Source organism: Scatophagus argus, chromosome 12, assembly GCF_020382885.2.
Source record: "Scatophagus argus isolate fScaArg1 chromosome 12, fScaArg1.pri, whole genome shotgun sequence".
Classification (NCBI taxonomy): Eukaryota; Metazoa; Chordata; class Actinopteri; family Scatophagidae; genus Scatophagus; species Scatophagus argus.
Window position 1 is genome coordinate 10857292 of NC_058504.1, and position 21756 is coordinate 10879047.

Consider the following 21756-nt stretch of genomic DNA (forward strand, 5'->3'; position numbering starts at 1 on the left):
GAGCTTCGAGATGTTCAATTAAGAGTTGAATCACAGCATTAACCACAAAAAAGACGGGGTTGGTTATCCAGTATCAATTTCACAATTTTCTCTGTTATCAGTTTTGATTTCTTGCTGTCTGGAGGAAATTTCGCACGCTCCTTCTATAACGCAGTGCCACTCCTCCATAAACCTCACGCATGTTGCATCAAGAAGTCTGTCATATTGCCTCGGATGGAAGCGTTTGTGATGTTGAAACTTCACTTCCTGTATGTGTTTTATGATATTTTTGCAGTCCCCGCACACATCACAGAAGGACAAGCAGTAGTATAGCAAAAGGATACCATGCCTTCCCCTGCTTCAGGCCTTGATAAATCTTTCCTTTCAAGTGCACCTGCTTTAGTTTTTGCTGGCTGAATCTCCGAGTCTGAATTGCTGTGCCAGAATGTAAAAGTTATGTTGCATGAAATTTGACTGAAACCCGCTGTAGGTGGTGCAATATTCAAGGAATCAAATCCTTTATAGTACAAAAAAAAATAAAAAATAAAATAAACTAAAGCTTGCTGGGCAAATGCTTTCAAGTCAGTGTTTAGCATCTGAAAAATATTCCATGAGTCTATAAAATATTTGCTTTTCATCATATTCCAGCACAACTGGTCATCATTTTTTCCAGTGCATTTAACAATTTGGCTGGGTAAATATATTAATATATTGAAGCTCAGAATGGTAACAACTGTATCAAGGCATCAGGGCCTGCTAGATTGAATTGATTATTACTGAGGGGAACAATATGGGTGAGAGGGTAGGAGAGCTGGAGAGAAAGAGGTGGAAATAGACAAGTAGAGGGAGTAATACGTGAGGACAGCAATGGGGATGAAAGTGAGATTTATATATATATATAAAGGAGGATACACAGGAGGGAGTGTGAAGAAAGAGCTACATGGAGAGGAAATACAATGAGAGGTGAAAAGCAGAGGAGAGGAGAGGGCATCCTCTCTGTGAACAGGAAGGCTAATCCCAAACATGGAGCAGATTAAGCGCATGACACAAAATGCATGTTTATGAGGTACAGCTCTAAGCTGAGGGATTGGAGCAGACAAACATACACACATTTTGTCCCTACAGTATTATGATACACAGTAATGCACTCACATGCAAAATCTTACCTCTGGAGATACCATACTCAGGTAAAACAGAAAGACTTCTTACATGAGTAAACCAGCATCACTGTGATGTTGTTTTGTTCACTACATAAGAGCAGTCGTCCCTCAATGTTTTCACGTCAAGGACCACGGACACCACTTTCACAAGATTCTGTCCCAAGGTCTCCCGTCTCATAAGAACTTTCCCTTAAAAACTTTTATCAGTGGAAGTGTTTGAAAACCCAAACCAAATTGTGTTACTTATGGATGGAATTAGTGTGAAAATAAATTATACTCCTTATGCTGGGGAACCTCTGGAAACCCTTCAAAGACTCCTTAGGGCCTTAGATCCCACTTTGAGAACCACAGCGTTAGAGTCAATCAATACAAAAGTCATGTGCTAGATTGGAAACAAAAACATAGGCGCGCACACACACACACACACACAAACACACACACACACACACACAAATGGTTACAGATTGTAAATTCACTCTATAAAACATACAAAATACTTTCTAATTGCCCTCTTTAAATGTGACACAAAAATCATTGTGATTTTGTGTGTATGAAAGAGAGCAAGAGAGAGAGAGAGAGAGAGAGAGAGAGAGGCATTCAGCTTTCCCAGGGATTATATATCTATAGTGCCATCTAGTGTCGTCTGGAAACACACACACAAACAGCTCCAGCTACAGTGACGACATGGACAGTCATGTGTTTCTAAGGTAAGGCTTATTCATGCAACATGTGTAAAGAAATCAAGTCACTTTAATGTTAATTATTCCCTCTAAAAGTCTTCATATGGTGCTCTGTTGTATTTCCATATTCCTACACAGCAAGTGTACTAAGACTTTGCCATCGCAGACAATTAATGTACTAAGTATAGAACAAGTGTACATGTTATACTTTAAAATTCCACTTTAGTTTGTATACACAAAATATTTAGCTCACAATGACAGGGATATTCTATAGCCTACCCTTTACAGCCATGCATGTCTGATGCTGCACGCACACACAAACAGGTGTGCACGCTCACACGTTTGCAGCAACCTACAGTGTGTACTAAACAGGGCAATTACATAAACAGAGAAAATACATTGTCCTGATTGAGTGCAGAAACCAGTGAAACGCTCCATGTTCTGCTCTACTTCTCTGCTGTATTGAGTTTGTTGCTGTTGCTGCTGAAATTCAATATTCTCTTTCTGGCAGGAGCCGTGTCCTGTAAAATCCATTATGAAAGAGGCCTCTCCTCAGGAGTACAAAGGCCACGGCTTTGCGCGTGTGTGGGAGTACCAGTAACTGTCCTGTACTCCGCAGCAAGCCCCAAACCCTCGTCTTCCAATCAGTGTCCTCCCTGCTCATCTACTTCACCCTCCATCTGTTTGATCTCTCCACTGTCCTGCAGGCTTCATCACTCTCCAGTGTCTACTCCACTTCATTTCATTAGTCCCTCCAGGATGGAAATGACTTTGATGGCTGGACTCTTTTCAAATAAATTAAATGCTTCTTACTCATAGTGTCTACTAACCTGCTTGGGAGTTTTCTGGCGTGAACTCTCTAATCTGTCTTAAAACCTGTCAGGGACAGGTAGCCCAGCATTATAATGGGCATCTCCAGACTGCAGACTGTATCATGTAAAAATGAGATATTAGTTATAACATTAGCCTCAGGGTTTCCTGATTTTCACCAGTAAACAAGTCACTTGGTCTGGTTTTCTTTTGAATGAAATGTGTGAATTCTTTCATTTACATTTTGTGTCAATAAATTTTCCCTGAATTATGTTCATGATTTCTTTTAAGATACCAAGCCCTTCTTTATACTGGCATCTCTTCAGTCATCAGCTGGAGCTTAAAATGCGTCACAGAGATGTTTTTACTGATAAATCCCCCATTTTGATTCTCCAGCTGAAGAACTCCCTTTTGGTTCTCTCGCTGAATTTGCGTTTATTTTTTTTATTTTTTTTTTTGCTGCAAGCTCCAAGCCATTTTATGTTCTTTCCTAGACCATCTTGAAAGAGATTTCAAAAGATGTCATTAATTATTAGCAATTCCCTTGTCAGCAAGCTTCAGTGTGAGGAATAAAGAATTGGTCTGCATCTCTTGTAGGTTTACAGTGACTGGTAAACATAAAAAAAACTTTACCCTAAATCGTGAATAAAAACATTTCATTCGGTCACTGCAAGAATCAAAAACATGTTTCAAAAAAGAGGCTGCTGAGGAAAGGTGTAAAAACATTATCTGAATATTACATCATAATTTCATACGCCGAGGGAGTGTGAACAATTGCCAGCTATGACAGGAGACATAAACACTGGGGGACATCCGTCTGAATGCATTATGGTTGATTCACCTTGATAAGTATTGAACTGAAATTTCTTCTTTTGCAGCAAAAGACCCATTTCATCATTTCACCAGTCAAAATCTCTCTGAAACACACACATACACACACATATATATATAAAATGGAGTAGTTTTTTTCACATTCACTCTTTTACTACTTGAGCTCCAAGAAGGCAGCACACTCTCCCTACAAGGTCACACACACTCACACACTCACAAAGGCTGACAAAATGAGGCTTAAGATAAAACTGAGTAATTCTAGTTTGGGCATCTTGTGATTTCGGAAAAGGACTGACCTTTCTCTACCCCAGGAGATGAACGGCTGCTTATTCTCTCCAGGTGGTTCATTTTTCTGCAGTGTTTTCCCCATCGTTACCGAAGGTCAGCTTGCTTAAGTTGAATAGCTGCCCAGATGCCCAGCAAAGGGAATTAATCATACACCTTTTGAGGTGCGGTTTTAGTCAGTTACTTCTTCATAATGAATCCATGAATCCACAGATTACTCACTTTTACAAAATCCTTCTTAACCACTGATTCGTTAAGCTTTAAGATCAAAATCAGATAAAGCTTGACTCATTATAGATGGCCAGTCCTCTCAAAGGAATAATTCAACATTTTGGGATATACTCTTGTTCACTTTCTTGCTGAGAGTGAGATGAGAAGACTGATAACACTAATCTGAACAGCAAATCTGAAGCCACAGTTTAAAACCTTTAAAGAACGTAACCGGGGGGGGGGGGGGCAGCCAGATTCTGTCCAAACAAAAAATGTTTCTCATGTTTAATCTGTGCAAAAATCACAGCATAAAAAAAGGGATTTAATGGAGTCTCTGACAACAAGTCAATACTCCCTGCAAAGACACAGTCAGGTACATAACACCCACTAAGACTCAACCTGGTGGTTTTACATCCACGTGAAGCCTGCACGAGACGCCACCAACGCTTTGAAACCCTGCTTGCTGAATGTAGGGCTCCAAGTGTCAGAGGAATCACCGGCTGCTGAAACATATCTGATCTGTAGCTCTTCACTTTAATAAACACTGTCTTTGCAAAGAGTAGACATTTTTGGAGCCTATTTTCTGACTGATTATACAGTTCTGTTTTTCTTATTTGTACTTGCTTCTTATATGAACAACAGTAGCAACATGAGAATAATATAAAAAAAGTTTTGTTATTTTGACAATAAAAGAAGATTCTGATTTCACATTTTGTGTGTGAGGGGTCTCTATAATTAGGTCTATGGTGTAATATATACCGTTATTGTGTAGTTCTGGTTTTCTTCTTTGCAACACTGATAGTAAGAATCTGCTTCTCAAGTTTGGGAGGGTTACCACAAAACAATCATGCTTACAGCACCAAAATGGCCAGCAGCTCTGCTGGGTTTAATTCAAAGCAGTAAGGATCTAATTTCAAGGCAGAGCAGGGATACTGTATGCCAGGCTCGAAGGCACAGACAAGATCCCTTGGGAAAGACAAGAGAAACTCAGACTCGATATGCCGTCCACTCCTCTTTAAAATGCTGTCATTCTTAAGAGATTCCCTGTCCAGAAGAATTGATGGCTTGATAGGGATGCAGGAACCACTCCCAAACTTGCTGATGTACACCAGCTTTTGCGCAATGGATATGGAAAATGGTTGAGCAAAAATGATGTTGGAATAAATTCTTTTTAGATTTAATATTTGCTTTTTCATATTTGCTCAAACCAGTTTAGGAGGAAAAAAAACTGCACTTCATACAGGAAAGACAACATCTCAGGTTCTGAACCAGTAACCTGCTGTTTTCATTATTCAATGACATTTTCTGGACTAAAGAAAATGAATCAAATTATTAATTGATCCAATCTAAAGTATATGGGTACAGTTAGCATTCAGCCAAGAATTCCAAGGTTAACATCAAGCACCAGAATAGTGTGGCAATTAAATATGCACAAAGGTGTCATATACTGATGCAATGTTTCATCAAAAAAGTCTTTATCCTCAGAAAAGAAAAAAAAAGTGGCCTGGATCAAGTCAGAAAAAAAAAAACAGTTCAAACAGCTTTGAGCAAGAAAAAGGAGCTTTTTTAAATTTTGTTTTATCTCATTTCCTGCAGCAAACGGCATGAATGAAAGTGAGTAAAATCTATATGGATATCAAATTCTCTCTCAAGTCAAATAGCCTTAAACCAATCCGCCCAGGTCGCTCAACTCAGACATGAATTCGTAAAAGGGGAGATTATGTAACCACATAGGCAGTGGTGCCGTGCTAAAATTTTAAAATAAAGGCTCCACTTCGTAATCTCGACCCTTTGAGACACGATCATCGTCACCATACACTTGTATTTCAGCACATATGAAAGACAGAAAACACCCTGCCACATTCAAACTGGTGTGTGGTATTTTTCTAAAAACTGAATACACAAACACACTGAGAATGAAAGCTTTCTTTTTTCTTTTTTTGTTTAGCTTAGATCACATCCTCAACTGAGCTGCAGAATCCCCGCGGAGTGGGGGTGGTGGAGGGGTGAAGGGGTGGAGGAGTGAGGACTGCCTGCATTTTCCCAAGATGCTGAGGCTGTGCGGGTTATGCGCTCGCTTTGGTTAGGCTTTCCTCCTCTCGAGGAATTTTACCATCTGAAATAAACATCAAACAAACAAACAAACAAAAAAAAAACATGATGCAACAGCAAGAGTCTTTATTTTGTGTGTGAAAAAGCCGACGGTGGAGGTGGAGGAGCCTGTGTGAGCAGTAGGGCTGATTCAATATCGCTGTCAAAGCCCGCTTGTATGATTACAGTTGACCCGACCAGCCTGAAGGGACGAGCATGAAGTCCACTAGGTGCTCCAGAGCCTGTCTTTATGAAGTCCTGTCATCTTTGATTTGTAACATTCAATCAGAGTTTGACAGCTTTTAACACAGATCAATGTTTCATATAATACTGTACGAGAAACACTGCTTTTTTTTTTCACCTGCTTTACTGTAAATCATTTTTTATCAAGAGGTCAACTCGTTAATCCCAGAGTCACGAATGGGATTCTTAAAATAAAAGTGTTAATCTGACTTGTACAGCCCTCGAGTCCTATTGAGTTTTATGGAGTTAGTGTATCTGACTCGATCATATGATCCTGCAGCTCAGCATTAAAGCTTTCAGCACTCTCTGGTTTAACTTGGCAATCAGTATGCAAAGATGTCACAGCAGGCTAGGGAGGGTGACTCTCTTGTCCTGTATTTTTAAAGTAAAAGTTGTGTCAAACTGTGTCAAACTGCTCCTCATACAAAGTCTATGTGAAGTAATATTCCCTTGTAACCCAGCAGTTTCAGTCATTCTTGCCTTGAAATTCATGAATATACAGTGTGTTCAAAACACGTCAAAATATAACATTACACTGATTTATGATGCAACTTCACTAACTGAGCATTTTTACATCTCAGAATTACAAAGCAATGAACATGGAGTCCCTCCAAATATATTCTTGCAACTATAATTACGCGAGCATAATCATTTCATTACGTGGAATGCAGACAGAGAACTCAGATAGCTGATCGCAATTATTCGCAACAGCCCAGTTTATCTTCTTGCTTATGGCTCAATATTCTGTGAAACCGCAGAACACAGGCCATTATTCATTAATGTAAATTTACAAGACATGTTGATTAGTGCCGCCTGAGCCTCCAGAGATTCAGAAGGGTGCCAGTTAAATGAGGATGATTGGCTGGTCAGCTGCTCTGGCAGACAAATTGGCGGACTATGAGGTTAAGTAATTAGCGCGGGTCAATGAACAAAACACACGTGACCTTCTAATTTAGGACCTTATGCTTGTGACAAATAGATCGTCTTTGTATAAACCCAATAATGAAGGTTCCTATCAACACAGCAGAGGACGAGAGGATGAGATAATCTAGCTGGAGACTGGCAGCAGTGTGTGGAGACGGATAGACTGCTAGAGAGATGATTAGAAACTACAAAGGGAAGATTTAGATCATGTTTATGTATGTGTGTGTGTGTGTGTGGAATGTATCTGAATAAGGAAAAGAGGTACACAATAATCGGGAAAGGCAGAGGGGAGGAGAGGACAGAGAGGGAGAGAAGGGAGCAGGAAGGGGAACTGAGTATGTTTATGCATGTATGTGGAAATCCTTACATTGCAGTTTGGCAGCAGAGGTCAGCCAGACAGTGAGAGGTTACAAGAGCAATTTATCACAGTGAATTAAGTAAAGAAGATCTCACGGTTGCACTGCCTCCTCCTCCCCCGCTGTGATAGAACAAGTGGTGACAGAGGACAACCAGAGGTCGCTGTCATCTTCTGCTCATCTCCCTCTCAAACTACTACAGCCCCTACACCCTCTGCAGTGACCCTTTAATACAGTACGTGATCGTCTGGTCCTAATGCATAATTGCATAGCGTGAAAGAGGGGACTAGAATCACATTTGGATAAAAAGCGTTACATACAAGTATCACTGTTTGCCCACCGATGCAGTATGAAAAAAGCAGCCCAAGGCTTTCACATATCTTCAAATATATCATGCTATACAAATGGTGATGAATTCACAATCCAACTTGCACTCAAGAGAGGTTTAAGTAAAGGCAGGGAGCAAAAAATTGGATTAAGCTTAATCCAAGCAGGCTGTATTGGAGGTTTGTTCCAAATCTGTGCACTGTCAGAAGAAAAATGCTTATAATCATGATGGAACATTTAAATCTGAAGCTATGAAAGCAGATTTGGTTACAAAACCCTGGCATTTCACAGGAGTGAATGAGCTCTGTTGCTTTAGAATTAAGTAGAGCAATCATCAGGTACAGAAGCAGTTGGGAACGAAACCTTTTCACTCCTTTAATACACAGCTAAAGGCCACACCATATTTATGGTAAGAAGGGCTGGAAGCTGTTTTCCTCCCATGGGTAAACACAATCAACACAGTCAACATCTCTGCTCTCTCTGTGTTGGATCACATTCAGAGACCCCCACCCCCAATGGCTTCTTCTAAATGCAGGACATGTCGCCTCTGCCATGCAACGTGCCTCTAATAAAATCACTCCAGGGGAAGCAGGCGATAAAATCACGAGGCTTGATATTGTGTCTGATTCTGTGAATACAGAGGCATCAGAAAACAAGACAAGAGGAAAGGTACCATTAATCAGTTTTCACACTCCATTTAAATGGAAATGTTATTTAAAACGCTAAACGTGTATGCACGGAAACATTTGTGAATTTAAACATACAGTATATGGTGAATATATGGAATCGTGTGATGCATTTCACTGCATATAAAAAGATGAAATACCAGGTACAATTTTCAAAATAAGTTCATAAACATAAGATTTTATCTAAAAAAATCCAAGTTTATATTGGCAACATAAATGCATGTCAGTATATACATATACATATTTTATTGCATAGAGGCAGGATGATGCAAAACAATGTATTAAAAGCCTAATCAGTAAAACTGTGGACTATATACTGACACATATTGTTTGATGTATAGTCAAATAAATTTAGAAAAATCACATTTTCTCTCCCCAAATATTAGAATTGATGGTGGAAATGGTACCTTTAGATATTAAATATAACAAAGTCTCACATTGCAATTTAATGTATTTTTCTATAGACGCAGCAACACACTACAGTGCATATCAACTACAGTTAAAATCACTGACCCATAAACCTTGGACAGCCAACCATTTGTCACTGTTTTTGCTGTCCCTCTTTAAAGAAGGGGACAGGATGCGTGTGTGTGGGTATGTGTGTTTTCAAGTACAAATGCATGCACATGTGCATGAAGGGCACGGGGGAGGCAGCAGTCTCCCAAAGGAGGAATTTATTTGAGAAGAGCCTCCCATGACCTGGCTTGATCTCGTCCCTTCCTTCTTCGGTGGGGGTTGTGTGTGCATATGCCCGCGTGCGTGTCCGTGCATGCTGAGCATCGGGGATTTGCAGATCTTTCTAACGGCTGTCCCCCTCGAGGGTAGGGACTGCACTCCCACCAATTGCTCATAGCACTAATCTGACAGACAGCTTGGTCCTGCTTTAAGCCAAGAAGCAGCCCACCAGCAAGGTCCAAATACCTGCTAAAGAATCTTATCTGCCATGAGATGACAGAGGGGATGCTGCTCTCCCCACACTGCTCCCCAGCAAATGCTCAACCGCCTGTCTCACTCTCTGCCTCGATGTCTGTCTGCTTGTTGTTTGTCAGCACAACACTGCGAGACCTACACTTCTCTGGACTCAGCTGGATGTGACAGTTTGACAGACTGTCACGGCAGCAAACTAAAAGGCAGAGGGGATGACACTGTCACGTTACTTTTCTGCAGGCATTTTGAAAGGATGACTTTAAACCTTCGCCCTCAGTGCGTCATTATTAACGTATACCGTACATACATTTGAAGCCGTTTTTTTGCGTTACTTCAAGGAAAGAGGAAAAACATGATTTCAGGGGAAAATGTCATATGCTCATATGAATAATACCGATCATAATACCTGATCTGACTGAACACTGATTCACTGTCATACTCCTGTTACTGCGTACACCCCTAACAAGGCAAACGCACAAGAAACTAAAAACACTCCCATGAACCATCTGCCTTGTCCTTCTTCAGGGGGCAAACTGTGAGCGTAGTTAGCAAAGATGCCCACTCATCAGCCAGTGGGGCTCTTCCACAAGCCATCCAAAACAGCTTGAACTTGAGGACCCTCTTAATTGAATATTAAGCTCCCGATGAGTGGCGAGGCAAGCTACTGCGATGCCGACTGGAGGCTGTGATGAGCTGCTGCTACTGCTGCTATCGTGCCTGCCCCAAGGTTATTCTGTCACACTGTCAAAATTTCAGTCATTTGGATAAAAAAAAAATGTATTTATGGACACACACTCACACACGGGCCACAGATGTACTCAGGCATGAATACACTTGGCGCCCACACACATAAACACAGCTGGCTGTAGATGGTGGCAGTGTAGGAAGGCTGTAGAAATGTGCCTTTGCTTCAGTTAGGTCAGTTAATGAATTTGGCTTTTTTTTAAAAAATGTATTTTGGCAACAGATGAGACTAAAGGTTAAGGAGCAATCTGTGATTCTGCAGTGCAAATCTGCTTTTCATGGGCACACAAATAAAAATGGGGAGAGGAGACACACAGAGTTAAATTGTATTTTTCTGGTGTTTTGCCCATAATCTGACGGATGAAATGGATGCCGAGGCAGAACATTACGCAAAGCGGTAAAGTTCAAAGGATGCTTTGTGCGCTGGTCGAAATTTGGATTCTTCAAAAGTAAAAATGCATTCATCACTTACATGCAACCAGTGTTTCTGGAGACGCAAGCTGTCTTTTTTTTCTCACACCTGTGCCTATTGATGTCATGAGAACAATGATGACTTTTGACTGATGACTTGACAAAAGCCTTCTGCCACTTTTCAGTTACCCTTCACTGCCAATAAATCACGTCTGCACTGCTTTCACGCCTCATTAAGTCTACCATGAAAATATGTACACAAAACCAATCACACCACAACATCCGAGTTACACCACAAAGTGCTTTTTTCCCCACAGGAGTTATATCCTTCACCCAACTTTAGAAAACCTGAAACAACATGCCCCCCCTCCTGCTGTTTCGAGAGGCTCCCTGTGAAAGCCAAGAGGCTGACTCCCGAGAAATGCCTCATTCAGGCTCAAACTGGCATCAGCTGTTGACAGACAGCCCAGAATAAAAACATCCCAGTGATGGGTATCTTTTCTGGCTAACAGATCTGTGAGGATAAAGCCATTAAATGGATACAGAGAGCGTCCGGAAGCAAAGAAAGAACATGAACAATATCTTTTGAGGATTCATTTTTTTTGTGCCAGGCAGTCACAGTAAAACTGGGATCCAGACATTTCCTGTTTTCGTCAAAGAGTAAACTTACTCTGCAATGTTTAATAGAGTACGTTAGACAACAAAGTTTAATGAAGAGTGCACTAATTGTGAATGAGTGTTAAGTTTCACTATATGTGGCTCAGCTACTAACATTATGACCTTACATGGTGGCTTTCAATTTCACCTGATCTTCTAAATGTATGAAAAAAATAGTATTGCATTCTTGAAACTGCTCCTAAGCGAAGTCGATCTGTAGTTTGCAGAAGCAGCAACTCTACAATTTGGATAGCAGAGACGTAAAAGTTGCTCCGTGCTGAAGAAAGTCAACCAAGCACACCACTGTACAGTAGGTGTCAACATCTATTCTTAGAAGTCATCACAGCTGCAGCATCCACACAGAACGCCAACCCCTCCGTCACAGCTATAATCATCCCAGCACGTAGAAGCCGAAGCCCCGTCTTTTCCTGAGAAAACAGCACCGCTGTTGTCATTAAAGTGTCTTAATAATTATCATCTAATGGTGCAAGTGGAGAGAAAAAGAAAGCGAGCGAGCGCAGGCGAGCACCCTGTAGATGCATGATGAATGAGGGTGTCAGCTGTATTCACCCAACTAGCAGCGCTGTCACTGAGAGGGTCGGGCCTCATACTCTGAGACCTGTCTCATTAACCAGAGTGATCATCGTTAGCAAGAGAGCAAGAGAGAGCAGGGAAATAAATCTTTTTCTATGAGATAGAAGAACCACTGCCCAGTGCATCTAATGTGCTTTCACTAATATGAGCCTTTGGAACACGCCATGTTTGGTAGCGATCAGGATTCGTGTCCCTTTGGTGAAAGGGGCTGCCATGGGCCTTTCGCTCCCCATTGTTTTGGTATCCTGCATTATTGATGTGGAGCTGATATTTTAGACCCTACAGCCACACTGCCTCCACTGTCACCTGCAGCACTGTCTTCACAACAAGCACACCGTCCCTCCGTCAGAGCCACAACATGATGGGACATCTCTATAGAGACTGTGCGGGGATCCTAATGCGTTCATATGTGAGTTCAGGGCTTTTGTGTTTCCGTCTTCCTACCGTAACACACGTGTTGTATTTTTCTATATCTTAAACCTAAAAAAAAATGTAAAACACACACACACACACACAACTTTCTACTGTTAAAAAAAATGCAATGTAGCTTTAGACCTCATGGGTAGGTAAAATGCCCAGTATGTGTGAGTGTTGATCTGGTTCAGGGGTGTGGTTGGGAGTCAGCTCAGGTCACTCCCTGTCATCCTATAGTAGGGTACTACTACACTAAGAAGCGTGAAAACACGTAAAGCAAGCTGCAAAATCACCCAGTGACGCTTAACATGCCACGAAAAGATGTCACTCAGCAGAGCACCCTGATGGCAGTTTCATCCAGATAAGAGAAGCTGTCAGTCTCACACTTAGTGTAGTTTCAGCGCCATTTAACTCAGTTAGATTAATATAAAATAAAGATTAATGCAGAAACATTAAGTCAGTGTTGTAACACTGACGCACAACACACCAGCTTTGCTCTCCCGCTTTTCCCAACACAATCGTTGTTTTCATCTTGCATGTTTCTGTGCAAAGAGAACAAGCTTTTCATAGACTCGTTACGGCTGTTTATCCCGCACCAGCTATCCCGTGCCTCGCACTAAACAGCCCCTTACAGAGCACACACTGACGCTGTTTTTGTTTAGCCCCTGTGCACGTTGCTCTGTGTGCTCCTTCACAAGCCAGAGGAAAGAAGCGCAGCCTACCTCAGTTCGCCGTGACAGCTCCGTGTGTCGACTTGTAGCAGCGGCTGGCAACAACGTGACGCTCGCAGTGGAAAAAAATCACAGTTGGTAAGCGCAGAAGTTTTGACGAGTCAGTGACTGAGGGATCACACACGCTGTGTCAGTGCCTGACAGATCAGTGTATCTCACACACACGCACACACCACCGTGGAGTGGATATGACAACGCCTCAAAACAAAATTGATCTGGTTGATTCGCCGCCGGATCATTAACGCGCGTTAAAGACGTTGCTGTCCAACTGGGCTGTGCGCAACTATGCGCTCCCACTCTCTCCCGAAGCGGTCCCCAAACGCTCCCCAAGGACACGTGACCAGCCACAGGGGACGGGAATAGCTCTCATTCCCTCAGCAGCAGCAGCAGCAGCAGCTGGGATCGCTTACACCGCTGCTCCAGTGCCCGAGCAACAAACCCGAGCTGTGCGCGCCCATACTCCTCCTCCACCCGTCCTCCCATCCCCTGTGGCCTCACGGTGTCGCTGTCATCGAGATACGATCCAAACAAGACTTCTGTGAAAATACTGTACATCTTCTCCACTCATAAATTAAATGACAAAAATTGCAAATAATCATACTGTCCCTAAAGTGAAAGTAATCTTTTAGTAATCTCAGGGTGATTTTGATAAAACAAAAACAAATGAACAAATAAATAGTGAAACAATCACACTGTTCATATGTCAGTTTTGCCACCTTTAAAGGAAACATTTCAGTGCTTTCCCTTCTATCAGTGACAGTCAGGTTTCTAGCGTGAACAGAGAATATTAAATATATTAAAAAAGCAAAATATGTTGTAACAGACAGAAAGGTTATGAATAAGTACATTCTACTGCACTTGGACCAGCTTTCCACTTTCTTTTCTCACTGTGTAAGGGGTTTGGCTCCAGCAGTAAAAGAAAAGGTGATGCCATATATTTCCACGCATCAATCAGAACTTCATCAACACAAGACTTAAGAAACACGACAAACCTCAGACTTGAAACCAAGTTTGCAAAGAAATAATCAGGAAACAGAAAATGAGTTAAAATAATAGCTGCTTTGTTTAGCAACCAGCCTACCATGGCCATCTGTTGGGCAGCTCTGCTCAGTCTGCAATTACAACTCCAGAAGCAACTAAATCTGACACTCTGGACCTTTAAACATATTTTGAAAATACTTTGCATAGAGCGTAAATGTATTTATTTTTCTTTTCAGTCAGATGTTTTGGGACACCTCGTAGCACCTCATCTTTGGCCACTTGATGATAACTCTGCTGGTCCATTTCTGCAGAAAAAAAAAGCACTGGGAGATGCAGTTTCCTATACTTTTCTGTGAAAGCAAAACATGAGTCAGCAGAAACACCTGTGGGTCACACTGGGCTTACCAGACATATTTGGGTTTGACTAATTGCCTCACGCTGTAAAACAAGAGCCTGTGTTTTCGGCATTTGGAGAACATTCCAACAGCGAACGTACCCTGAATAAATATAGAGCCAACACTGGACGCGGTTGCAGTTGGTGCTGACTCATTATCCACATTCTGAACTTACACACAGGATGAAGCCATTAAAAACAAAATGCAAACCGCTGCAGCAGCCAGTGAGAGGATAATGGATGCCCAGGTGCCACAGTCTTCCAATTGATGTCTTCTGACGTAGCAGGTGACTATGATAACATTGTTTAATATCACATATCAACATGCAAAAGTGCTGAATCTTGAGGCACGACACATTCTTGAATGGTAAGCAGTATGTAAACACCCTTGAGAAGGGACTCAAAAGTTTAGGTTTCTCAGTAAACATGGCGTGTTTCCAGAGAAGCTAATGTGAACAAAATCCCTGTTGTTCTTTGGATCAAGCAAATGCTGATTGGTTTGGGCAATGAAGGATACCAGTAGTGCTACAGTTGAACTGGCACCAACCAAAAAATAAATTTCCACCATTGCAAAGAGTGTCCAGTTCTTTCTTTTACATTGTTTTTTTTAATGGTATTTTATACACAATGTCTGTGTGCCAGTTTGCAGATACTGAAAGGCGTTCCAGGTTTGTGTGCTTGAACTGTTTTGACCAACACAAAACAAATAAACAAACACACAAATATACAAAACAAACAATATACAAAATCGAAAAGTTCTGATGGGATGTTTTCCAAATGAAGTCGATGTGAAGCTTAAAAAACACACAATACATCCGTGCAAAGCAAACGTTAATATGCTCGGCATGTGCATTGAGGTGCATGTGTCAGTCCTCTTTGCTCCCACCCATCAGCAAAGCAGGCTGTCAGCACAGCAAAAGTTGCTGTCAGGCTGTTGAATATTCAACTCTCTTATTAATGTCACTTTTGCATTCTGCCTGTGCTTGAGAGTGCATGACATTTACCAAATGAAGCAGAACAGCAACTTGAGACATCTCAGCCTAAATCCACCTCCTCGGGTACCTATGGCCACATTTTTTTAAGTGGGTGAGTGGAAACAGCAGGCTAATATGTGATCATTAGCCTGCTGTGCAGATGCAGGCAAGGGGGTGTCTATTACACCATGACTGCTGACAGCTGCTCTGCAGTCACAGTGGAAACAACTCGCCTCTGCAGTGGAAACCTTGGATCTGTTGTGTAATAGCTGTCTGGTCCAGCTAATGGCGAAGGTGGAGGACCTGGAATAGATGCTGTCTGGTCCAAGTGAGATTTAGCATTTCCTTCCATGATAACATGATGTTTTCATGGGGATAAAGCGATTACCGTTTCAGGCAGCACTGATCAGACATATCAGTGCGTAAGTGCCACATGACGTTAAAACGACGGGGGCAGAAAAACACGTGCATCCTAAATATTTCTGTCACTTGACTCAGTTCCCATGGAAGCACTTTGGAAACAAGGTTATGAGCCTGAAGATGAAGATGGGAAGAGCTAACGTGGGTGTGCTGCTGAAAAACAAGGATTTGTCTCCTGAATTGGTGCCTTCAAACAGCTCTCAAATGCAAATGTGACAGATGTTAAATAGTAGCAGAGCTGTACAGTCGTACAAGTTGCTGTCTTAATTAGTTCCTCTGTGACAAGCTTCTCATTCAGTGGAGACGAAAAAGACAGCTTAATGCTGGAGGGGAGACTGATTGGTGGTCTTTGTCTCAGTCTGTCTCTCTCCCTGTCACATCCACCCGCTCAAATCCTACACATACTGCCAGTTGCCATATCCTGAACAGTCAGCATTATTGACTGAATTGTTATACACCTCTGAGCACATCACATTGTTTCCCAACATGCCTTTGGCCTATTGAAGGATCAGTCTATCCATTTGACCTGTAGAAGCACACCCCAGAAGAAACACGACGTACAAAGGAAATGCTCAGTGATGATTCACATTGGGAAACATCACTGAATAAGGCCTAAGGAGAAGCCTAGCAATCTTCTCTAGAACTTGCCCTGAGCATATATGAATATTTGCATGTGATCTGTGAAATGGGGCCACTCTAGATCAGGGTTTAGCTTATCCATAGGACTGAACATCAAAGGTGACAGTTGGTTCTGGTGTGTCAAGACTGTAAAACTTGACATTCCCTCAAGGACCTGCAGCTAGGCGAGGTGGGTTTCATCTCTGTCAAGGTGTGAGCGATGTCAGGACACGGTGACAGCAGCAGAAAGCTCTCCTGACGAGGCGGTGCCTTTGTTTGTTGTTACACCCTCCTACAGGTGTGCAAACACTTCCTGGCTGCACCTCATTGGGCAAATGCTTTCACTCATGGGCTGTCAGCTCCCAAAACTTTCTTTGATATTACAAAAATAATTTGCTAAAATATTTTTCTAAAAATGTTGAAGAAATAAGACATGCAGCTGCTCAATTTATCTTTATTTTAGAATGACAATGGTTAGCTGAAAAGCTTCTCGGGGGTGTGGAGCCACGCTGGATGATTTGCATAAAGTAGCCTTGACATTGATTTAATGCAAATTAGGAGCGACCAATGTGATCTCTTTAAACACAAAACCAGAACACATGGCATGTCTGAATACATAGATAATGAATGGGATGCGTGACAATGCTTAACTGCTAACAGCTTTCAAAAACACATCTACAGTACAAACTCTGTCAAAGAAATGTATTCATCCATTCAAACAAAATGGACCAAGATGGATAACATTTGATTTTGCATTTCCCTTTATAACCAGTGTACTGCAGCGCAAGGACTGAGTGTCAGGGGTCAGCAGTCAACAGTGGAAGATAATATAGAGCATTAAAAAAAAATCTGAATAATTCCTGCAACCATGAAAGGTCATGAATATGAAAATGTTTTCATCTGATGGGTCCAATTGTATGGAAGATTGCTGCAGATAGATACACACACACACACACACACACACACACGATCAAATATTTCTTGCTTCCATCATGCATAGGCGTTTGCATTAGCTCCTGCTAATGCTAACGCTAAACCAGGATTCACACAAAATGTTTTGGCAATAAACCCTGAATGCCACCTAACTTTTCTTTGCCCTGAATAGTGTGGAGTTGTTCATTTTGTGCCTTTCCTAAGGAAACATGTAAGCTATGCTAGAGGCGGCGTGAGAGATCACAAAAACCTTTAGGCACAGACATACAGCACCTTTCTCTCTCTCTCTGAGGCTTTTGCTGACTTTAGAGTTTTACACCTAACAGTGAAAAGAGAAAGAGATATTAACCCCTCAATAAAACATTAACCCTCACCCATACTGAACCCCTAGAGGTAGATAAATAGTGTTTAGTAATATGCGCAGACAACTGCCAGATTGCACTATTGCTTACAAAGCTCCCTTAATTTACATAGAGATTAGCCCAAAACATATTGTTAATCATTACAGTGCTTATTAATAGTTAATTGGAGAGGGGTAACTGAGACTGGGGAAAAGTAATAATTAATGAGGCTGGATGCAGATGGGACAGTATGGGGTGCTTAATTAAATTTTGGCAGTGGCAATGCCCTATTTTTGAAGTTGTTTTTGAGTATGGGTAAGTTTAAAGTCGGTTTAAAGAAATCATACAATGTTATATAATAATAATGGAAATATATATATACTGTAAACTTTTTAAATGACGTTTTTGGTGTAAAACAAAATTAATGTTTCTCTCAGCTGACTGCTTTTATCTTGGACATTGATAACATGATTTTTTTTTTTTTTTTTTTTAATTGCAGGTACTTGTTAGATTACAGTTTCAAAAAGAGCAACAGGGATAAAACAACTTCTGATCAGTCAGCTGCATGCCTGGAGACATAAGCAAACATATCCTGCACCTTGGAAGTTTAGAAGGACTGCATAATACTGTATACATTGTGTCAGTATGTGGATGAATCTCCTCTCTCAAAATGTTCTAAATGTTCTAAATTGTAAAGTTTTAAAAACATTTGTTTGTTGAGCAGACCTGAGGCTTTGGTTGTGTTTGCTGTCTGTCTGTCTCTATGTCTGTCTGCATGCCTGTCTGGGGTTTCTGAGGATAGTGTTAAGGCAAGTAGCTGCCAGCTGCTGTGTTTCAGCTCACTGTCCAGTCGGTCCTGTTTGCTGAGCCACTCGCAAATAAAATCCTGCACCGGCTCATAAATGTCTGAACAGGAAGGCGTCTGCTTGCAGATGGTTGCATGCTGAGCTGTTGCATTGCAAACACTGTATTTGGATTCCTCAGCCGTGAAACTCTGCAGGTCAGCTAAAGACGCAGGAAAAGGTGCACAACACATATGACAGCAGAACTTGCACTGCTCAAAGCACAGATTAAATGTAACAGTTGGTAGCAACTGGAAGAGAGTTCCTGCCTCAAGTGGAGGAGTTTAAGTATCTCGGGGTCTTGTTCACGAGTGAGGGAAGATGGGAGCGTGAGATTTCCGGGCATGCCCCACCGGGAGGAGGCCCCGAGGAAGACCCAGGACACGCTGGAGGGACTATGTCACTCGACTGGCCTGGGAATGCCTTGGGGTCCACCCGGAAGAGCTGGAGGAAGTGTCTGGGGGGAGGGAAGTCTGGGCATCCCTGCTCAAGCTGCTGCCCCCGCGACCCGGTCCTGGATGAAGCGGAAGAAGATGGATGGATGGATGGATCGTTGCTAGCAAACTAACTTTGTTCCACTGTGTTTGGCTGTAAATCACCAGTTAACATGATCACTTGTTAAAGCAAAAAACCGCCATCGAATTGTCCACTTGCCTTACCGAAGTCAGAACGAACTTTTAAAATAGGCTTTGTAGACTTAATATGAGTGAAGACTCAGCTACTGGGTTGCTTATTTGAGTCTGCAGTTTTGCTCTGAAGCAGATTTTGTTGGATTGCTGAGGTGAAATAATTGAAAGTTTGGCCTACAATTCTTCTGATTCCCAGGTTAAGCTACAAAACTATTTTAATGAAACTTTTAAGTTCAAGTGGCATCATCACACAATGTAAATTTATGAGTTCATAGTTCATAGACCAAAATATAGTCCAACTGCATGTTATGATCATTGTACCGCATTGGATTTTCCAACTGAAAATCCAAGTCAGGTGGAAGGATTTGATCTTTTCTTTTAAGTTAGTAAAATAGATTATTTTTAAGTGAAGCTATTTTGTGAAATTGTCCCCAACATACATAAATTGTATTTGAAATTTCTCCTGTAAGTGTTGCAGATTTGGGTCAGATATTTTATCTTGTGGATTACTGGAGGAAATTCTCAATCAGATAAATAGTGGCCTTAGAAAAGTAGATTGTTTGGTAACTGATTGCAATCAAATTAGCCTGGGGGTTTGTCAACTTGGAAAAGGTTATCTTGCTTTCTGTAGACGTACCGCTATTCTACTGAGACACAGGTGACACAGCGGAGACAGGAATTTGGACGAGTCTGACAATTTAGAGAGGTACGAATTGAAGGGAATGAAGATTGTGCTCAGCAAGTGGGCCCAAGCTCTAAAGCTGTCAACACCTTGCTATAGTTAGCTTAGCTCAAGGTAGAAATAATCTGTTAACTCTTCTCACTATTGAAAGACAAAAATGTGAAAATGAATCAAGTGATGGAGGGAAGGATTTGCATCCCACAAGATTGTGATCCCGTTAAGATTTTGCAATTATATCTCTGAATGTGGAATCAGAAACATAAAACTGTGAAATCCATTAGGAATTGAAGGAAGGCAAGAGCAGCAATAGCATTTCTGTAAAGCCTTCTAGTAAAGTCAGTTACAAGATGTGCTGACTCTTTTGTTTACGTCTGAAGAATGAAAACCAGCTGGGCATGGCAGTTGGCAGGTACCATTTAACTCTCAAGCTGTTTAAACTTCCCAGCCCATAGCTCCATAAAGGCACCTGACAGCAGCCTCGTATGGACGAGATAAAACCTCGCCCACCTGCAGGCCTGAGGGGGTGGTCTCATGTCACAGCAGAGTTGAACAGAATATCCAAGCATCTGCTGCTGCCTGCCCAGAAAGCGTCGCCGGATTACGAAAGCAGGGGTCTGTGATTATCTTGGGGTCCTGTCTGCAGCACAGCCGTGGTTGGCAGCAGCCCACAAGGCGGTGTCACCGTCCTGAAATTGAATTGGGAGGGATTTAATGGGTTTAAAAGCTTTGGCTCTCAGTGTGATGGAATCAGATAGGGGTGAAAATGCCAAGAAGCTGTGACAGACAGAAGACTGGATGGTGGAGCACAATGGGCGAGAGACAGAGAGATGGAGACAAAGAAGTGAGCACAGTTAAGACAAACTTATGAATATAAGATTATTTTCCCCATTAAGTGGAGGAAATTTTAACGTATCTGTGGGTTCAATTCTGTAAACTCGAACTACATTCTTGAACCATATAAACTGAATAAAGCATCTGCTGCACTGTTAGGGCCTGCTGCTACACAGCAGATAGAAGAGCCTGAAACTATTCATGCTGTTTCCAATATCACTGACAATGAGGCTTTTAATAGAAAATTTCGATCCTATCCTTCTTGTGCATGTGTATATACAATACAACTTTTAAAAGGAAATTCCATCATGACGGCCAGCTAATATAAAAACAAGTTTTGCCCATTAAACACCCACACGTTCTCTGCTGAGCGGCACTTAATAAAAATAATAAGTTCAACCCCTGAATGTATGTTTTTCCTAAAAAAAACTAGTTCATCCACACGAAAGCCCGTGCCACAGAGAAATGAGTGACTGCTAATTTGCCAAATGGTGATGATGATGATTGTGTAAAAATAACTCCAGGGGAAAGTGTAAGTGAAACATTGTATCCAAATTAAGGAAAAAAAGAATGGCAGCCTCATAAATGTAATGCTTCAGGTAGAATAAGGTAGTGCCTTTGCAGCAAAAAGCCAAGTCATATCTTAGTGTGTCTGCAATTTAGATGGCGCATTTGTCTCAAATGAAAAGCTCGTGTTACGGCACTGTGCTGCATGTGCCCCTTTAATTTTGCTCTCTTTTCTCAAACAGCAAGCTGAAAATACAATATAGCAGCATGCTTTTCATTTAGAGCAAAAAATGCTGTTTCGTACGCGTCTGAGTGCATGACAGCTCTGCAGGCGTTACAGTGGTCATCAATGGCGATTGATCAACGTGACATCTGTGCTTTTGTCATGCCACCAAGCTTATAGAGTATATAGTGTGGGCAAAGGACGTGAAAACTGCGAAATGTACTCGACTGTGCTATACACTCATTTCCAGTGAAACACAGAGCTCATAAGATATCGATACATCCAGACAGTGCTGCTAGCGACAAGAGGCTTGTGAAAAGA

At 41.6% G+C, this 21756-nt stretch overlaps 1 protein-coding gene across 1 annotated transcript in view; it reads right to left on the reverse strand.

Annotated features, from left to right (window-relative positions):
* The window catches only part of mid2 (midline 2), a 131245-nt gene extending 117741 nt beyond the window's left edge, over positions 1-13504 (reverse strand). Inside the window, exon 1 of the mRNA XM_046405338.1 lies at positions 13052-13504. The gene's annotated coding sequence lies outside the window, so the exon portion shown is untranslated. The remainder of the gene's footprint in view (positions 1-13051) is intronic.
* Positions 13505-21756: the final 8252 nt, after the last annotated feature.